This window comes from Chenopodium album, chromosome 6 (genome assembly GCF_948465745.1).
Source record: "Chenopodium album chromosome 6, dcCheAlbu1.1, whole genome shotgun sequence".
NCBI classification, from domain to species: domain Eukaryota; kingdom Viridiplantae; phylum Streptophyta; class Magnoliopsida; order Caryophyllales; family Amaranthaceae; genus Chenopodium; species Chenopodium album.
Window position 1 is genome coordinate 38,430,909 of NC_137839.1, and position 20,572 is coordinate 38,451,480.

The window sequence follows — 20,572 nt, forward strand, 5'->3', positions numbered from 1 at the left end:
TCCCCTGGTAATGGATAGATATACGAGGTGGCACGAACTCAATAGGTCCAGCCTGACGAAAGCAAATCAAAGTCAGTAAAATATCACTTGGGGGCTACTTAACAAAAAATAAAAGAAGAAAAACATACCGCCACCTCCTCAGCCAGAACAAGGGCTGGAGCTAACAGCGGCAGCAGCTCCTCCTCATAGCATCGCCCAGGGATCGTATAAGATTGCCAAGGGGTGCCAGCCTCTTTGACATGCTCACCAGCCTCGCGCCATTGAACATATGACACGGCGGGGGAGCAGGAACGACGAAAGTGACTGAGGAATGCTGAATAGCAATCCTCTCTCCAAGATATTCAATCGCTCCATATGTCCCTAAGAAGTAGCGACGCTCAGCGGTGTACTGCGCAGCTAATCCAGGGACAACCAAGTCGATCCACGGCCGGTACTGCACGTCAGGCTCCTACGAAGAACGCCTATGAGATAAGAATCTACTAAAGGTAATACGAAAGTGTTCAACTATGCAAAGAATCATACCGAGATGATCTAATTTCGGACATAAGTAGTAGACATCCCAGGGCGGCGGCCTCCCCAGCAGGCGCTCACCAGAAACCCGCGTAGCGACGGTCTCGCCGGCGCAACTAAAGGAAAGTACTCGTAGAACCAGATCTACAAAAGGCAAAAAAATATCAGCAAATGCTAACCAAAGCTTAGAGCTAAACTTTATGGGATATAAAGTATACCTCTACTACTCTCCAAAAGCCGGACAAAGCGACGTTTCCCGTGAAGGACCAGTGTCGACACAAGTCTCGCAACGCTCGGACAAAGTCAGAATATGCCAAGCTGGCCTAGTCATAAGTCCCGATCAAGTGAAGATCACGGACCGCGGGTAGGTAGTAAAGCAGCACTCTACTACCCTTGTCAGGGGAAAACGTCCCTGACAGTAAGATAAGCACAAAGATGTGCACCCGCTGCTCTTGGGTGGTCGCATCATCCTCGAAAGCCGCCACCAGAGTCGATCGGCGAATGCCCTTAGCACTAAACTAAGTTGACTCTGCCTCAGCACGAGCCCGAACAGCAATCGGACCCAACAGCTCCTCAACCTCAGGAGAGAAGACACTGATCTTGCTACCGAACGGCAGCGTAGTAGAACTAAACTCTAGTCCCGTAATGAGACTGAAGTCGGTCGGGGTGACCATCATCTCGCCCCAAGGGAAGTGGAAAGTGTTGGTGGTGTCCCAGAAGAACTTAACCAGGGCGCGAGCCATGTGGTGACCCCCGTTAGAGGCAATCATGGCCTCCGAGATCTAGAACAGCGCAGTCAACCCGCAAGACTCCCAGAGAAGTATCACCTCTCCATCGACGCCGATGTGCATCTTGTACAGGTCGCCCAGGGTATCGCAACCCGAGCCATGGTAACGTGTCCTACCAACCGTGATCCCACGTCGCACCCTCTCAGAAATGTGGTGGTCGGGGGAGAAGTACAGAGTCCGCTCATCCCACTCAGGGAGGGGATCAAGAGAAGTGGACGGGTCGACGTCCTCCTCTACGGGATCATGCTCCCGTCGCTTGTCTCGGGACCGTGAACCCGAACCTCGCTATCTAGCTATGCTACATTGTGTAGAATCATCAAGAATTAAGGTTCTATAGTATCTAAGGTTCGCCTAGCCGCACGATACTATGTTCGCGAAAAAAATAGAGTACGTAGTACTAAAACAGAGCACAATTTCAAATTGAGCATACACGAAATTTTTCAAGCATCCAAACAATTTCTTGCAATACTATGGTAATTATTGTGACAAATTGGATAAGAATTGCTAGCAAAAATATCAAGAACAAACTACATTGTATTCCCGACCTTAAGAGGTCCAACAATGGTGATTTGTTCGTTTCTTCACCAAATTGAGTTAAATAAGTCTCAAATTACTCCCAGGGCAATATATAAACATAATCAATAAATTTCATGGCATAAAATTTGACAAACAAAGCGAATTTAGCAATTTAAATTTCGAATTTTCAAAAAATTCGTGAACAAACATGTGCAAAATTCATCAAAATCAGATTGAGTTTGGAGAAAACTTAGATAGATCGAGAAAGTAGATGAAAGAAGCTTTGATTTGCAACAAACTTGAGCGAATTCGGTTGAGAAACGAGCAAGAACGAGTGAGTTGAAGCTCAGCGGCGATTATCGAACAAAAACGAGCAGCAGCAGCGGAAATGACGAAGATGAGGGGTATATATAGAAATCCCAACTCTAGCACCAAGCGACAGGCCTTGGCGCCAGACGATAAGGTCTAGCGCCTAGCGCTAGTTTCAGCGTCTGGCGCTAGAGCCAAATTTGTGGCGCCAGCAGAATTTCAGCGGCGACAGCACGCTCAGCCACTCAGAAGCGGTTACTTCGACCTTTTACAGCAATTTTGGGTTCCTTGGTACGCCAGTTAGCCCCTCTAAGCAATTTGACATGATTTAGTAATTGGCTTGATTACAATTACAAAAAGTGATCGACCTGGTGAATGATCGTCTCACTTAGCTTAAAGCGCCTAAGCATTGGCTCATTGCAAAAAGCACCGACATAATGGTTCATACAGCAAAGGCACCGACATACTGGTTCACAACTCAGAAGGAACCGACATACAGGTTCAAAAGAAGCAAAAGCGCCGACGTACTGGCATAGCGGAAGCAAAGTTCAAGCGAGCTTTAAAGCTCGACAAGCGTGGGTCTTCGATAATTTTTCCTCGGAATATTGTCGCAACAAATGAGGATAGCTTCAGGCGAGGATATCTTCGACAGCGTTCCCTAGCTTGCGGAGAGTTGTCACAAACAACTGGAGGTGATTTCAAGAGAAGTTATCTTCGATCGTGTTCCCTGGCTTGCGGAAGATGATCACAAAGCGCTAGAAGGTCGTTTCAAGCGAAGCAATCTTCGATGGGGTTCTCTAGCTTGCAGAAGTCTATCACGGCGGAATTGGAGGCAGTTACAAGCGTAGCAATCTTCAGGTAGCATTCTCTAGCTTGCAGAAGATCGTCAAAACAAACAGCAGGATGGCGTTCCCTGGCTTGCGAAAGGTTATCACTACAATAGCAAATGCAGCAACAAATCGTTTACCTCAGAGACGTGTGCTCGATGGTGCAAGATACGCATTTCTTGACTCTCTTATATGTTTCAAACTAATGCTAGTTTTGCAGGTATCGGCGCTACAAGAGAGATTCAGGAACGCAGAACGTTCTGAATTATTCTCCGTCCCTATCGATACTTTGACTTTTGTATTCGAAACTTGGGTTTCTCCAAACTCAGTTAAAGTGGGGGCTTCTGTAGACACTCATTTGTGTCTCCCTAAAACCAAACCCAGTGATGAATACCTTTCACGTCATTTGATTATCGATTAAAGCGAAAGTGTGGAAGGTCTAGTGTTGCGGATAGTTTTTATTTCTTTTCTTTCTCACTGTTTTTGAAAACCTATTTTAAGAAAACAGCCAATCCAGTTTGGTTTGGTCCATGATAAGGGTCCAATAACAGTGTAGTTGGGTCGGGCTTGAAAAGAGCTTTCCAACGATATATTATAAGCCCAATTCCGATGAATAATGAGGAAGTTATGGCCAAATTACTAAATTGGGCCCGGTTTGATCTTTACATGATGCCCAATGATCTAGAGGAGGGCCTAATATTGATTTATCATCCCTAATGCAATTTAAATTGATTTTAGTCTTCTAGATTCTTCTAGAAGGTTCTTTTCATTCCTAATTCAATTAGCATTGATAAATTGACTTTGGTTGACTTTTTAGAGTTTTAATCAGAATAAAAGAGTGTTTTTCAAGAAAATACGATTTTGTCCTTCTGTACGGCTAAATTTTATCAGAACTAAGAAAACGCATGAAAATAATTACTAGCGCCTGACGACAGGGATTGGCGCCTGGCGCTGCCTTAGCGCCTGGCGCTAATGTCCAGCGTCTGGCGCTAACCTGTTTTATTCTCGTCGAAACTCTGATTTGTTTTTCTATCCGTCCGACTGATTTTCTCTATAAATAGCCTCCTAAAACCTCCGTTTTTAATCATCAACTCTCTAGTTTTCTAATTCTCTTCGCTCTCTAAGCTAAAGCTTATTCTCTCTCTCTTTTCTAAACCAACCCTTTTGCATACAAAATTCCACATTCACAAGACTTAGAAGTACCTAGCCAAGTTCGAAGTTGCCTTTGCCCTAGACGTGAAAGGTTTTAATTTCTAAGGGTTTGGTCCCAAATCTCTATTTCAATTATTTAATTTAATTGTTTATTTTATATTTTCCTTGAAGTTACTAACGCGTGTATTTTGTTATTAGAAAAAGGTATGAGGCATCCAAGTAAGTGCTTTATTTGATTTATTGTTATTATGATATAAAAATCATGTCTAGGTTGTTATTATGATTCTTAGTATCATGTTAGGGAGTTTTGATCTTCCTAGTATCATATTTAGGGTAATAACTATACTTTCTAATATCAAATATGACAATCATGATTCCTGCGATGCTTCCTATTTTCTTCCTAATATCATGTTAGTATCATGTTAGGGTTAAAGCTTTGATTTTTATTGCTTAGTGACATGCTAGGGTTTGTTATTAATCTTGTTAGTATCATGCCTAGGATCTTGCTATTATTATGCTTTAACATGATTATGATTATGATTATTTTTGTGATTTATGATTATTATTTATTTATTATTATGTTGCTTGTTATTTATTTGTTATTGCTTGATCACGCCTTTTATGCATGTTTAAAGGGAATTGGTACTTGTAATCACGCTTAATAAGATATTTAATAATCTTGTTTAAGGTTAATTTGATTATAATTCAAGTGATCGCCAATAATAGATTTATTTGTGCATTAATATTCAACCAACATAGATAAACAGGTTTAGGGTTAATCCTATTGATTGCATGTTATTCAGAAAGCAAACATGAATACGAGAAGAATAAAGTAGAGGCCTATTATTAGGGCAAGTTCAATCTCTTTTAGATTGGATTTGTACCTTCATCCCCGAACTACCAGTCATGGTTCCAGACCTATTGGAGTTGACGATCTCCTAGATCGTTAAGGGATGTAACCTTCACCCTGTGAACGGTATACAAGTTCCTAAAACTTGTTGGCGAATCTTTTGCTCTATCTTCCTTCCCTTTGGACGCCACCGTACTTTAGTGTATGATCACAGCGGGGTTCAAGCTAGGGATAATGCTTGAAATATTCCCTACAATCCCAAATCTCTATTTCAATTATTTAATTTAATTGTATTGTTTATTATTTTTCTTGAAGTTACTAACGTGTGTATTTTGTTATTAGAAAGAGGTACGAGGCATCAAAGTAAGTACTTTAATTGTATAATTATTCCTTTTATATAGAAATCATGCTTAGATTGTTTTATTGATTCCTAGTATCATGTTAGGATGTTTTATTTCTTCCTAGTATCATGTTTAGGGTAATAATTAATATTTCTAATATCGAGTATGATTAAAAGAATGCTTCCTATTTCTTTCTTAATATCATGTTAGTATCATGTTAGGGTTAAAGCTTTGATCTTTGATGTTTAGTGACATGTTAGGGTTTGTTATTAATCTTGTTAGTATCATGCCTAGGATCTTGCTAATAATATTATGTTTTAACATGATTATTTTAATTATGATTATGATGATGATTATGATTTATGTTGCTTGATATATTATTGTTATTGCTTGATCACACCTTTTATGCATGTTTAAAGGGGATTTGTACTTGTAATCACACTTAATAAGATAATTAATAATCTTGTTTAGGGTTAATATGATTATAATTCAATTGATCGCCAATAATAGATTTATTTGTGCATTAATATTCAACCAACATAGATAAATAGGTTTAGGGTAAACCTATTGATTGTATGTTAGTCAGAAAGCGCACATGAATACGAGAAGAATAAAGTAGAGGCCTATTTTTAGGGCAAGTTCAATCTCTTTTAGGTTGGATTTGTACCTTCATCCCCGAACTTCCAGTCATGGTTCCAAATCTATTGGAGTTAACGATCTCCTGGATCGTTAAGGGGTGTAACCTTCACCCTGTGAACGGTTTACAAGTTCCTAAAACTTGTTGGCGACTCTTTTACTCTAGCTTCCTTCCATTTGGACGCCACCATGCTTAAGTGTATGATCATGTACGGAGGGTGATCCCATCGTAGGGGATCCTTCCTTAGATGCCCATGGCCGCTTAAAAGCCTAGGACTTTACACTTGTTAGGGTGTATTAGGATTTGAATTCCTGACTGTTTGGGAGACCTTGAATTAGAAATGATACTCTCATCACGCTTTTTTGTAAGAAACAAGTAGGAGTCGCCAATGAGTTTTAGGAAAACTCAAAACCTCGTTCTTGCCTTTCTCCCAAGTAGAGTTTAAGGGATAATTAGCACGAATCATAAATTTACCCATGGCCAAATTGGTCTACATAAACCAAAAATGAGTTCGGGAGCGAGGGTACTAAAATAATGTTCCTTTTAGGGAGGAATCGCTATTCTGGCCCTAGTACGGCCTCTACTAGCTCTTCCTTTTTCACAATTTCATTACCAAACAATATATGCAACGTGATATCTAAAGACTAAGTTAGTTGATTTTATTTACAAGCATTAATCACGTAGGAATTACATTGCAAAAGTCGTTATTCTTATTTAATAATATTCGTGAAAGAACAATAAATAAACAAGATTCGCCTTGTCTTAAGTGATAAAACAACAATTAATTATTCCAATTCTAGTCTCCGTTTAATGTGAATTAGTTAATTAAAATTTTGTTTAAAGTGATAAAATAACACAAATTAATCAATTAAAGTTATTTAAACAATAAAGAAAAGTGATTTATCTAAGTGCTTAGGAAACTAACCGTTCTTCTTTTATGTTAAATCTCCGTTTAATGTGTTTATGGACTTTCTTTCTTCTTTGTACCTCCAAGGACTTCAATGGATTCAATTAGGGTTGGAAATTATTTGGGAAGAGAGAAGAAAAAGTAGTATGATAGTAAGAGAAGTTGAGAGATTAGGGTTTTGAGAATACTAGGGTTTTTTCTGATTTTTTTTCGGTCCCAGTAATGCTGAACGAAGACCCCTATTTATAGGGGTAGGGATCTGGGTTTAGGGTTTTAGAGTCGCACCGTCAGGTGGCGCGCGCAACTCTTTGAGTCGTGCTGGGTGTCGCGCATCTCAATGAGTCGCGCGCGCCAGGCGCTCGCAACTGATTGAGTTGCGCTGGTTTGCGGTTTGCCTTATACGAAAACATATTTTTAAAACTTCCATAACTTTTGATTGTGAAGTCGGATTAAGGCGTGTGAGATATCACTGGAAAGCTCTGAATGTCTAATTTCCAATTCCATTAGAATTAGGTTAAAATATGTTATGGATCAAAAGTTATGGCCATTGGAGTGCAATGGTGTTGGTTTTAGGGCTCGGTTTAGTGTTTTGATCATAACTTCTTTGTTTTGGCTCGGAATTGGGCTTATATTATACCGTTGGAAATCTCTTTGAAAGGGCTATCCACCTGTATAGGCCTTTCATGGGAAATTGATAGTTGGTTCAATTGTTTGGCTCGGTTTTTCAACAATGTAGGTTCCATTTGATCCAATCATTGCAGTTGACACATTTGGGTCCGTTATTAATCAAGTTTAAACATGTATGAATACGTTTTAGGCCTAATTAGTAATCAGACAAGGCTCTAAGATAACTTGGTCTCAAATATGGGTTTTAAATTACTTCATCCATAAACATTTCAACTTTGATCTAACATGAAGAACGAATTTTTGTAACATCATCGTACTTCCTTTCGGGACAAGAGGCCAAAAGTAGGTGTCTACAGATCATAGTGGGGATCAAGTGTGGCATGGATTGAAATATTCCTTACAGAGCTGAGGTTTCAAAAGAGGAGGGAAATAGACTATAGTGAAATGAAAAAGGAAAGGGGAAAGTGAAGGAAAAAGTAAGGGGCAGTTTTTTTTTTTTAATTGCCACCGGTTTGAACCGGTGGCCTTTAATACATATGGAACCAGTTTGGGTTGAATCGGTGCCAATTACTCGGTGCCCATTTTTGCCCCACAGGTTTTTAAAAACCGATGGTCATTACTCGGTGCCAAATTGACTTTTTCTACTAGTGCTACTTTTATATGTATGGGTCAAATACATATATATAGACAAATATATGACATTATAGGTTTCTATATGTGTCAAATTAACAAACTAATCTAGTAATTAAAATATTATTTTCTTTAAATCGGAATTCTACAAAGTTTTAATCTACTGTAATGATTTGATTAATGCACATATCTATCGTAGTTTATCAAAACTTTGATTTCTAATTTTTTTTTTCTTTTTTAGCTCCAAAATGTCGAAATCAAGAGGAAAGACTCTTTCAAATTAAAGGAGATTACATAACTGAAAATGAGTATGAATTACAAAGACTCAAGATAATTGAAGCTAACAAGACGAGGATGAAACGTTGGGCATAAAGCGCATTGCTGCTTCTTTAACAAGCATAGTAGATAGCTCAAAAGTTAAGAAAAGTAAACAAAGGTGTAATGCATCTCTTGAGAAAGAGATTGATTTACCCGATGAGAATGAGGAAGTTGAGTATAAGAATGAAACTCAAAATTCTTGGACACTATCTAATAAGTAATAATTATACATTATCTTTTATTTGGGTACCTGCTCTTTGTTATAAAAAATTTCAAGTTCAAATTAATCAGATAAAAGAAAGGGGTCGAACGAACAATCTCATTCCACCAATGTCATTGCATACTAATTATGAAATTGAAGGTTAATGATAACGTTGATGACGATAAGGATGATGATGAGAATGACAATGAGAATGACGATGAAGAGGATGATGAAATGCAAGTAGATGAAGAGGATCTAGGAGAAGAGGCGCGCGATCTGACGGCTCATATTCGTTCAGACAAATTAAATGCAAAAATTCATTTCAGCGCCTTTTCTCTCTCCTCTCTCTCTCTCTCTCTCTCTCTTTCTTTCCGCATTTTTCTCTCGATTTCCACCATTTTCTCACTCTTCCACGCCATTTTCAACTTCAAAAACCTTCGAAAACCGCCATAACCGTAAAAATCAACTGCTCAATTTTGCTATAAAGTAACAATTTCATGTTCAACTGTCTTCATTTTCAATTTTGGAACAAAAATTTTCGAAAATTGGCGAAAATTGACGAAAATAAGGTATTTTATCACAACTTCGAAGTTCATACTATTTTGTTTATTTTTGTTGCAATTTTTTACTTATATTTGTGTTTTTTGCTTGATTATGTTGAAATTGAAGTAGCAGAACTTGAATCGGAGAAATTCGAAGTTCAATTTTGGTGTTTTCAATTCGATTTCTTCATAATCAGGTATTATCGCAAATTAGTTCATTTTTATTCAAATTATGATTAATATACTTATCGTTTCTTGCAAAATTTATTGTAATTTAGGTTAAAATCGACATGCATGAAAATTATTCAAATTTTTACTTATATTTGCATTTTTTTTTTTTTTTGCTTGATTATGTTGGAATTGAAGTAGCTGAACTTGAATCGAAGTATTTGAAGTTTAATTTTAGTGTTTTCTTTTCGATTTCTTCATAATCAGATATTATCGCAAATTTGTTCATTATTGTTCAAATTATGATTAATTTTATTTAAGCTCATACTAATTTATAATAATTTTTTTTAATTTATGAGCAATTTTTTACTGCATTATTGTTGCTATAATATTTGTGTTCTACTTGAGTGTCAGAAATTTGCTAAGAGTAAATAAAAAATTATTAAAAGTAAGTAAAAATTAACTAAAAGTAAATTATAAGTAGTTGTTTGAGTTTATATAGTTTTGAGTGTATAATTTTTTAAAAGTAGTTAGAAATTTGTAAAAAGTAGATAGAAATGTGTTAAAAGTATACAGAAATTGAGTAAATGTACGTGTATATCAAAAATGATGTTAATCTTTGCTCATTGCATTAACCTATACATAATTCTTGATCATATTATATTTGTTTTGAATTGCTCACATATTAAAATGGCCAAAAGAACAAAGAAAAAACCAGATCCACCAAAGGATATTGCTTCACCAAAGAAGGCTGCTGCAAATAAAAAAGTTACTGCAGCCAAGAAAACTCCTGCACCCAAGAAATCTCCTGCAGCCAAAAAGAGTCCTACAGCCAAGAAAGTTCCTGCAAATACAAAGCAATCTCCAATTAAAGGTATATAATATAAAGTAAATGGAGACTGTTATAAAGTGAATAGAAACAGTTATAAAGTAAATCATTTATCTGTATAAATCTGTGTTACAAATAATGCATACTATTACATTATGGCAAAATTGGCCTCAACACTCTGAACTTTGGCTTGGGTGCACTCAGCACCCTGAACTAAGAAAAATATCCAAAACACCATGAAGTATTAGCATGGGTGCACTTAGCACCATACAAGAAATTTTCTGGCCAAAAGTGGCCGGATTCCGGCGACTTTTTTTTTTTTTTAATAAAAAATGTTTTTTTTAATAAAAAATGTTTTTTTTATAAAAAATGTTTTTTTTATAAAAAATGTTTTTTTTTCTTATTATTATTATTATTATTATTATTATTATTATTATTATTATTATTATTATTATTATTATTATTATTATTATTATTATTATTATTATTATTATTATTATTATTATTATTTTTACGAAAATACCTCAATTTGCGTGTTGTTATTTTTTTGACGGAAATTGTGCAGGTAAAGTTTCGGGGTCATTTTTACCCTTAATGGGTCCAAATTTAGCTCAGATTTTGCAAAAAAAACGAAAATACCTCGTTTTGCGTGTCGAGAAATATCTAAGTAGCTAAGACACGCAAATCGAGATTTTTTTGACACGTAAAACGAGGTATTTCCATTATTTTTTGCGAATTCAGAGCTTAATTTGGATCCATTAAGGATAAAAATGACCCCCGAAACCTTACCCGAACAATTTCCGTCACAAAAAATAACAATACGCAAATCGAGATATTCCTCGACACGCAAAACGAGGTATTTCCATTACTTTTTTGTAAATTCCGAGCTTAATTTGGATCCATAAAGGGTAAAAATGACCCCCGAAACCTTACCCGAACAATTTTCGTAAAAAAATAAATAACAATACGCAAATCGAGGTATTTTTGTAATAATAATAATAATAACAATAAAAATATTAAATAATAATAATAATGATGATGATAATAATAATAATAATAATAATAATAATAATAATAATAATAATAATAATAATAATAATAATAATAATAATAATAATAATAATAATAATAATAATAAAAACATATTTTTATTATAAAAAAAAAAGTCGCCAGAATCCGGCCACTTTTGGCCGGAAAATTTCTTGTATGGTGCTAAATGCACCCATGCCAATACTTCAGGGTGTTTTGGCTATTTTTCTTAGTTCAAGGTGCTGAGTGCACCCAAGCCAAAGTTCAAAGTGTTGAGGCCAATTTTGCCTTACATTATTGAATATAAAAAGTAAATGGTTAGTGTAGTAAAGTAAATAAAAAAAGCTTATAAAGTAAATGAATATGTTTTAAAAGTTTATTAATATGTCTATACTTATAAACTGATTGTGTAAACTAAATGTAATAGGTGCTAAGCTTCAAAGGATTTCAAAAAAATAAATATTGATAAAGAGAAGAATTAAGGAACTAGAAGCATCAAAAGGTTCATAAAAGTTTATAAAATTAAATTCATATGTTATGTATTACAGCAATGTATTAATCTATTATAAAGTAAATAGAGACTGTTATAAAGTAAATAGAAACTGTTATAAAGTAATTAGAAACTGTTATAAAGTAAATATTGAAGTTAATAGAGATTGTTATAAAGTAAATATATAGATACTGTTATAAAGTAAATAGAAATTGTTATAAAGTAATTAGAAACTCTTCTAAAGTAAATAGAAACTTTTATAAAATAAATTGTTATATAGTGAGCTATTACCTGTTATATGTCTATACTACAAGAAAATAACATTTTCGTAGCGATTATTTTAACATTTAGTATCAACTGTAATTGCAACAAAAAGCTTTCCCAACGAATGGTCATTCGATACAATATCCCCCGTTGCCTTAGCCTTTAGTAGTGGTTTTCAATATCGCCGGGGTTGCCCTCAATAATCGATACGAAAAACTACATCCAATCGTGGTGATTATTGTAGCGATTACAATTGCTATAAATGTTTAACTCATTTTCTTCAAAAAAAAAACATGCGTATGATCTTTACAAGATTCGAACATGCAACCTCAAACTCTTATATTATATGTTTCACCAATAAGCTATGACATATTTTATGTACTCTTTGTCAAACAATATTTATATATCTAGTGTTGAAAAGGCTTTTCGTATCGATTTTTAGGATTTAGTGGCGATTGTAAATGATACGATTTCTCAAAATTATATAAATGTGTAAAAATAGTGTGGATATGTATTATTATGTTTTTCGTATCGATTTTATATGGGAAAACCATGGCGATTGTAAAAATGATACGACATCCTTAGTTATTTCACAAACATACTTGCATATTGTAGCGAATGTACAATCGCTACGAAATAATCGCTACGAAAAGTGATTTTTCTTGTAGTTATATGATGTTTATTGATAACTTTAATAAAGTAAATATAAATGTTATCAAAGTTGGTTAACATGTTTTAACAAATTATAGGAACAAAGAAAAGGGTAAAATCTGAATTGAAAAATAGCAATTATGAACCAGAAGTAGATCAGAATGAGAACTCAAATGGTTCATCAGAAGAAGACAAAAAAAAAGGGAAAAGGTCATTTAAAGAAGAAATTGAAGCTTATAAAGTAAATGAATATGATTTAAAAGTTTTTTAATATGTCTATACTTATAAACTGATTGTGTAAACTAAATGTAATAGGTGCTAAGCTTCAAAGGATTTCAAAAAAGCAAATATTGATGAAGAGAAGAATTAAGGAACTAGAAGCATCAAAAGGTTCATAAAAGTTTATAAAATTAAATTCATATGTTATGTATTACAGCAATGTATTAATCTATTATAAAGTAAATAGAGACTGTTATAAAGTAAATAGAAACTGTTATAAAGTAAATATATAGATACTGTTATAAATTAAATAGAAACTGTTATAAAGTAATTAGAAACTGTTATAAAGTAAATATTGAAGTAAATAGAGACTGTTATAAAGTAAATATATAGATATTGTTATAAAGTAAATAGAAACTGTTATAAAGTAATTAGAAACTCTTCTAAAGTAAATAGAAACTTTTATAAAATAAATTGTTATATAGTGAGCTATTTACTGTTATATGTCTATGATGTTTATTGTTATCAAAGTTGGTTAACATGTTTTAACAAATTATAGGAACAAAGAAAAGGGTAAAATCTGAATTGAAAGATAGCAATTATGAACTAGAAGAAGATCAGAATGAGAACTCTGATGGTTCATCAGAAGAAGACAGAAAAAAGGGAAAAGGTCATTTAAAGAAGAAATTGAAGCTTGACAATTCTGAACATGATGTAGATGAAGTTATTGATATTAATGATGATAATGATGGTAATCTAGAAATCAAGAAAACACACTGCAGACCCAATGCAGTTGTTGATTTGATCAAGGATTTTAGTGAGCAGCAAAAAAAAGATGTCATAAGTATTGGTTTTGGAGGGCTGCTTCAGCTAAAATTAACAAGAATTTCAACAAAAATGCTTCCATGGCTTTGTCACCATTTCAATGAAAGCAGCTGCATGTTCAAGATTGACATGCTGAAGGAATTTTCAGTTAGTTCTTTTGATGTTGAAGATATATTCTTGCTTCCACATGTAACTGAGAAAAAGGTGAGTTTTCAGTTAAGGAAGCAACCTCTATCTAACTTGCTAATTCAAAAAGAGTGGAAGAAGAAGCTAGGAATTCTAGAAGATGATGAGATAATTGTGAATAATTTGGAGACCAAATTAAAGACACTAAAGGAAGGAGGGGAGGATTTTAAAAGATTTTTTGTGATGTATGTTTGCAGCACATTCTTAGCCCCTGTTGCAAACAGAGTGATTGATTACAAGATAATCAATTATGCAGACAATGTGAAAGAAATACATAACCTAGATTGGTGTGGTTATGTGATGAATAATCTGTGCAAATCAGTGAGGAGCTTCAAGAACAACAAAAACAAAGATTCAAGACCAGGAATCAGTGGATGTGTCCTGATTCTTCAACTTGTCTACTTTTATCATTTAGAATTCAGAGGTCAGCCTGAACCTATAACACTGCCATTGATCCAACATTGGACAGATGAAAAAGTCAAAGAAAGAATTGCAAAAGAGGCAAAGGCATCTTTTGGACAAGGAGAACTTCAAAAAAATGACTATCTAGTTTGTAGAAAAAAGGGAAAGGAAGCATTCTTGGGAGATGTAATTGAGAATTCTTATAGAAATTTTTCTGATAGAGAGAAAATATTGGTGTCATTCAACCTACCAGAAGGTGTGATGACAGATAGTGACATGATGCTGCAAAAGATGTGAGTACTTATTTTTTTTAGTTACAATGATTTACTTTAAAATAAAATGCAGTTACTTTTATCTCATATTTGTTTACTTTTATTGTATTGAATTGCTCTGTTTCTAGTAGTAATAATATATAGTTAATGATAAACATAAAGTAAATAATGTTGACTTAAAAGTAAACAAATTAACTTTAAAAGTAAATATTATTTGTGTTAAAAAATAAAGTACTAATAAATTGTGGTTACTCATTTTCAAGGAAATTGAAGAAGAACTGCATTTGTTGACAAGAGATTCACAACTCTTTGCAATGATACATGCTGAGCGTATAGCTGCCATAGGAGAAAAGATGAAAAGGCAAAAAATGAATGTGAATGCATCTAATTCTCAACAAGTTTCTGAAACCCAAAGGCTGATGGAAGATCCTAGAGTACAAAGGGTTATGGATGAAATATTTAGGCTTTATGATGATATAAGAGATGTATCTAGTGTGATTCTGTCAACATGGGAGGAGCAACATAAAACAGAAACAGATCCTATTGAAGAAGATGCAGTTGATCCTAAAACTGTCCATTTGGATGTTGATGATGAAGATTTTGATATAGAGGATCTGGATGATGGAAAAAAAGTGAAGGATGACAAAAAAGAAGATGATGAAAACAAAAAGGAGGAGGAAGAACAGGATGAGGAGGAAGATGATGAGGAGGAGGAAGAAGAAAAACAGAAAAAGAAGGAAGAGGAAGAAAAGAATAAAAAGAAAGATGATGAAAACAAAAGGAAGGAAGAGGAAGAACAGGATGAGGAGGAAGATGATGAGGAGGAGGAGGAAGAAAAACAGAAAAAGAAGGAAGAGGAAGAAAAGAAAGATGACAACGAAGAAGAACAAAAAGAAGATGAGGACAAAAAAGAAAAGGAGGAAGAAAATAAGCAAGACAAAGAACTACAGGAGGGTCAGAAAAAAGGAGAGAAAGATTCTGATAATGAAGAGAAAGGAGAGAAAGATTCTGAAAATCAAGAAGATGATGTTGATAATCAAGGTGTTGATCTTGATATTTCTAATGTTGTACACTCAATCATTGAGAGTATACTAAATCAGGAAACACTTACAAAGGAAGCAACACAAAAACCAATTGAAGGTAAGTTGTTAACTTTAGTAAATATTTAATCAATACATAGTCAATAGTGTATCATAATTTTGTAACTATATGTGCTATTTTATTACAGTTGTTGCTGAAAAACAACTTCAGGAAGAAACAACTACAATTGAGTATAAGGACATTCACAAGGAGATAGTTTCAAAAGTTAAAATCAGATTAGATTGTGGAGAGAAAGATGTTGACATTGTTTTGTTTGTAAGACAATGAAAGCAAACAAATCAAGAATGAATGAAATGCCAGAGCTTTATCAAGTAGTGGTTGATTACTGCTTTGTGAAGTATAGCCCATTCAAGCAGTAAGTAATAAATTATTTAATTCTAAACATATTTTATCTACTTTAAATTATATGTAGTTTACTTTAAATAATATTTTAATTACTATAAATGTTTAATTTTGCACAGTGAAGAGATTGTGAAATTTGAAGGTCCTCTCATGATAACAAGAGATGACACAACATCCATATCTCCTACAGCCCCTGCTCAAATGATAAAATCTAATATTGTTCAATGTTGGTCATTTCTAATGAACGATTCTCGATTGATAGAAGATCCTTCATGCTTTATCTTTGGCATTGATCACAGTGTAAGGTTTTTAAAATACTGTTAAGTTAAATCATAATTAAATATGTATGATCTCATAAAGTAATGTGTTTTATGTTCTCATTAATACACAAAGACCTCTAGAGCTGTCTCTCAGGTCACAAGATGCTTCCCAGCCAACAGATAAAACAGAGGTGAAGTCTCCTTCAGTACACTCACAAGAATTGAATCAGGCATGGTACGATTGGATGTGCCTATGTGATGCAAAGGAGAAAATTATAACAGCTCAGTTGGTATGTTTTATTATTCATGTTTATTAAAATACATTGTATGGAATTATGATTTTGAATTTGTAGACTAATAACTGTAATTTTAATGACAGATTTTTATTCCAATCTGTATGAGTAACCACTATAGTTTGATAGTGGTTAACTTTATGAATCAGACCATTCAATACTTGGATAACAGGGAGTATGATGATAGGCACAAGTCTTTCTACAAAATTCTTGGATCCATTGTGGTAAGATTTTTTTTGGATTATAAAAAGTAAATTATTAAAGTAAATAAGAATACTATAAAAGTAAATGAATATGTATTAAAAGTATAGATTATAATGACAGTTAAAACATAAGATAATATATAAAGTAAAGGATGTTCTGATTAAAGTAGATAATATTGTTATTAAAGTTAAAGAATAGCTATTAAAAGTACACATTGTATTTCCTATAAATATATAATATAAAATATAAAGTAACAGATGTTTTAATTAAAGTAAATCATATGTTTATTAAAGTAATTATACTATAAATTTGTTTTACTTATATATTGCTTTACAAATGTTAAAGGTGGAGGAAATGTCAAACTTTCTGAAGAGAATTAATCATGAAAAAGCTGATGAAATTCTTGAATATGAGTTTGATGAAGTTAACTTCAAGTGGAAGACACCAAGATATACTCTTGATTGTGGTGTTTTTGCAATGATCCATATGTTGTGTTTCTCTGGAGAGACTTTTGATTCTGACCTTGATCTAGCAAATAGGAGAAAGGTGTATCGTGCAGAAATATGTGCTGCTCTTGCTTTGGCAGACATAAACACAAAAAGAAAATAACTTGAGAAAAAAAATTCAAGGTTCAGGGTAGTTAGAAAACTAGAGAAGGAGAAAGGAGTGGAAGATATGATTTGTGTTTCTGATTTCTTGAAGAAACACAAGGAAGTAATGCATAACATGAGTTTGCAATGTCACCAAGTGATTAACTACTTAGCAATCAATGATGGTGAAAACTTTCCAAACAAGAGGTATGTTGTAAGTAATGTGATCACTGCTTGGTCAAACCACCTGAATAACATTGAAATGGAAAGAGACAGGTCTGAAAATGACTTGGTCAGATACTTTTTTGGATTTGACTTCATGGTAAGTTTTTCAAATTAACTTTTATAATTTAAAATTCTACATTAAATAAATATTAGAAATAATAATTGGATTTTTTTTTTTTTTTGAAAGGATGCTTTAACAATGTGTTTGAATGCTCATGGAAAAAAGGGAGTAACAAGTCTGCAAAAGCTATGGATTGATTGGAACAGTTCACAATCATTGGACATGGATGCAGCTCAATGTGTAAGACAAAATTAATATTAAAGTAGAACAATATATGTTTAAAGTAGTTAAAAACAGGTTTAAAGTAATAACTATATATAAAAAACAAATCTATATGCAGGTATATTTGCCTTTGAGGTTATAAGAGCATTATTTTCTTGCGGTGATAAACTTCAAAGATGAAACAATTGATCATCTAGACAGCACTTTGTACGAGACAAATGAAGAATATGAGCCTATACAGAGTTTTATCTTAGAAACGGTAAAGAATCAGTAGATTAAAAAAATATTTTTAAATTCATTTTTCAATATGTTTTATTATACTAATATTCATTGCATTGCAGGTGATACAAGTGCAAAAGTTGTTTAAAAAAAGGAAGCATCCACAAGCAAATGATATACTGACCTACAAGCTGAGAATAATTGAACTTCCATTCCAAAAAGAAAGAGAGGAAAACTTCTCAGCAAGCTATCTACTGCTGCATATGAAGATTTATGATGGTGCAAATGGTATAGGATTAGGAACAATAACAGAGGTAATTAACATACTTATTTTTGAAGTCGTTATACTTTAGAACTAAGCTATACTTAGTGTATAATTTATTTATAATTTATATTTTTTACAGGAATTTGCAAGACTGAATCACCATCATGTAAGAACAGTGCTTGACCTACTTCACAGTGAAAAAAATCAAATGAAACAGAAACTGTTAACAAATGTTGAGGATTGGGAAGAAAAGAAAGAATCTGAAGAAATGCTACAGTAGCTACTACTATGTCTCTGTAGTTTTAGGTCTTTTTTTGTGATGGATGAAATAACTTTTGGGTTAGTGCAGGTTTAGGGAAATGAATTTCAAGGACTGTTGTATTGCAATCTGGTATATATATTGGGCCTTATTTTGGTTAGCATCAATTATATATGTAAAAAATATATGATGCTATTTGTAATTAAAACTATGGCTTTAGCCACTTAATATAATATTTGCCGTATGTGTTAAAAAAAGAATACATATTATATATGTTAATTAAATTACTAGGATTGTTCTTTCTCAAAAATGATAACACAAATAAAATTAAAAGTAAATAATGCTAAAGTAAATAACAATATGTTAAAAGTAAAAGAAAATTTTTTTAAAAAAAAAGCTTTCAGAAATATGGTGTTCGATTTTAAAGTAAAGATAAATACTTTTAAAGTAATAAAAAATGAATCAAAAGTAGAAGTGGAGATTGGAAAAAGTATTAAAGTCAAAAACATGTTATAAGTAAATGAAAATACTATTAAAGTAAATAATACAATGTTTAAAGTAAAAAGAAAAAACTTTTAAAAAATTTTAAAGTACAAAAAAAATACTGTTAATTTAATAGAAAATGGTTATAATTAAATAAAGGGAGAAATGAGAAAAAGTATTCAAATCAAAATAATTGACACAAACCGAATAACTCAAATTTGACCCAAAATCATTGACCGAAAAAAAGACCCAAAACCCAAAATTAACCCAACCCATACTTGACCCAAAAATTGAGTTAACCTAATCCTAACCACACACTCGAAATCACCCAACCCGAAGTTGAACAATCAAATTGGACACAAAGAGTTTGATTCAAAGTCTTTAACCAACCTAAATATGATCCGAAGCGTTTGACCTGAAATGTTTAACCAACTTGAATGTGATAATACACCGATCTAAGGATGGATAAAATCTTGTACTTCATTTGCCTCACTTATATCCATAGTTGAAGGTGGTTAATCAAATTAATACAATAACCTATGTTGATATTAGGTCTAGTATAATGTTAGGCCTTATTTTGGTTAGCATCAATTATAAATGTGAAAATTATGTGATGCTATTTGTAATTAAAACTATGGGTTTAACCACTTAATATAATATTTCCAGTTTGTGTTAAAAAAATAATACATATTATACATCTAAGTTAAATTACTAGGATTGTTCTTTCTCAAAAATGATGGAAGATATAAAAGTAAATGTAAATACTGTTAAAGTAAATAACAATGTGTTTAAAGTAAATACAAAAGTTTTTAAAATTTTTTTTTCTGAAATGTGGTGTTTGATTTTAAAGTAGAGACAAATACATTTAAAGTAATAAAAAATGAATTAAAAGTAGAGGTGGAGATGGGAAAAAGTATTAAAGTAAAAAAAAAATGTTATTCGGTTATAAGTAAATGAAAAAAATGTTAAAGTAAATAATACTATGTTTAAAGTAAAAGGAAAAAAGTTTTAAAAAAAATCTTTATGAAATAAGGTGTTCAATTTTAAGTACAAAAAAATGTTGTTAAATTAATAGAAAATGGGATATAAAAGTATTCAAGTAATAATAGTTGACCTAACTCAAATGACCCGACGCATGACCCAAAATTGACCCAAAATCATTAACCCAAAAAATGACAAAAACCCAAAATTAACCCAACACAACCTATAACCAAGACAAAAATGGAGTTGACCTAATGTTGACCATATACCCGAACTCACCTAACCCGAAGTTGATCAACTTGAATTTGACTTGAAGAGTTTGACCCGAAGTGTTTAACCAATTCGAACATGATCCGAAGTGTTTGACCTGAAGTGTTTAACCAACTCAAATGTGATCATACAACAAACTGAAGATGGGTCAAGTCTTCTACTTCATTTGCCTCGCTAACATCCGGCCTATGTTAATCGAATTACAATCGGCCTTACATCTTATTAGATTTGGTACAAGTTTAGGTGAGTTTAATAAATGGTCAAATTACATTCAAGTAAAGTCAATAATTAATGATTAGAAAATTA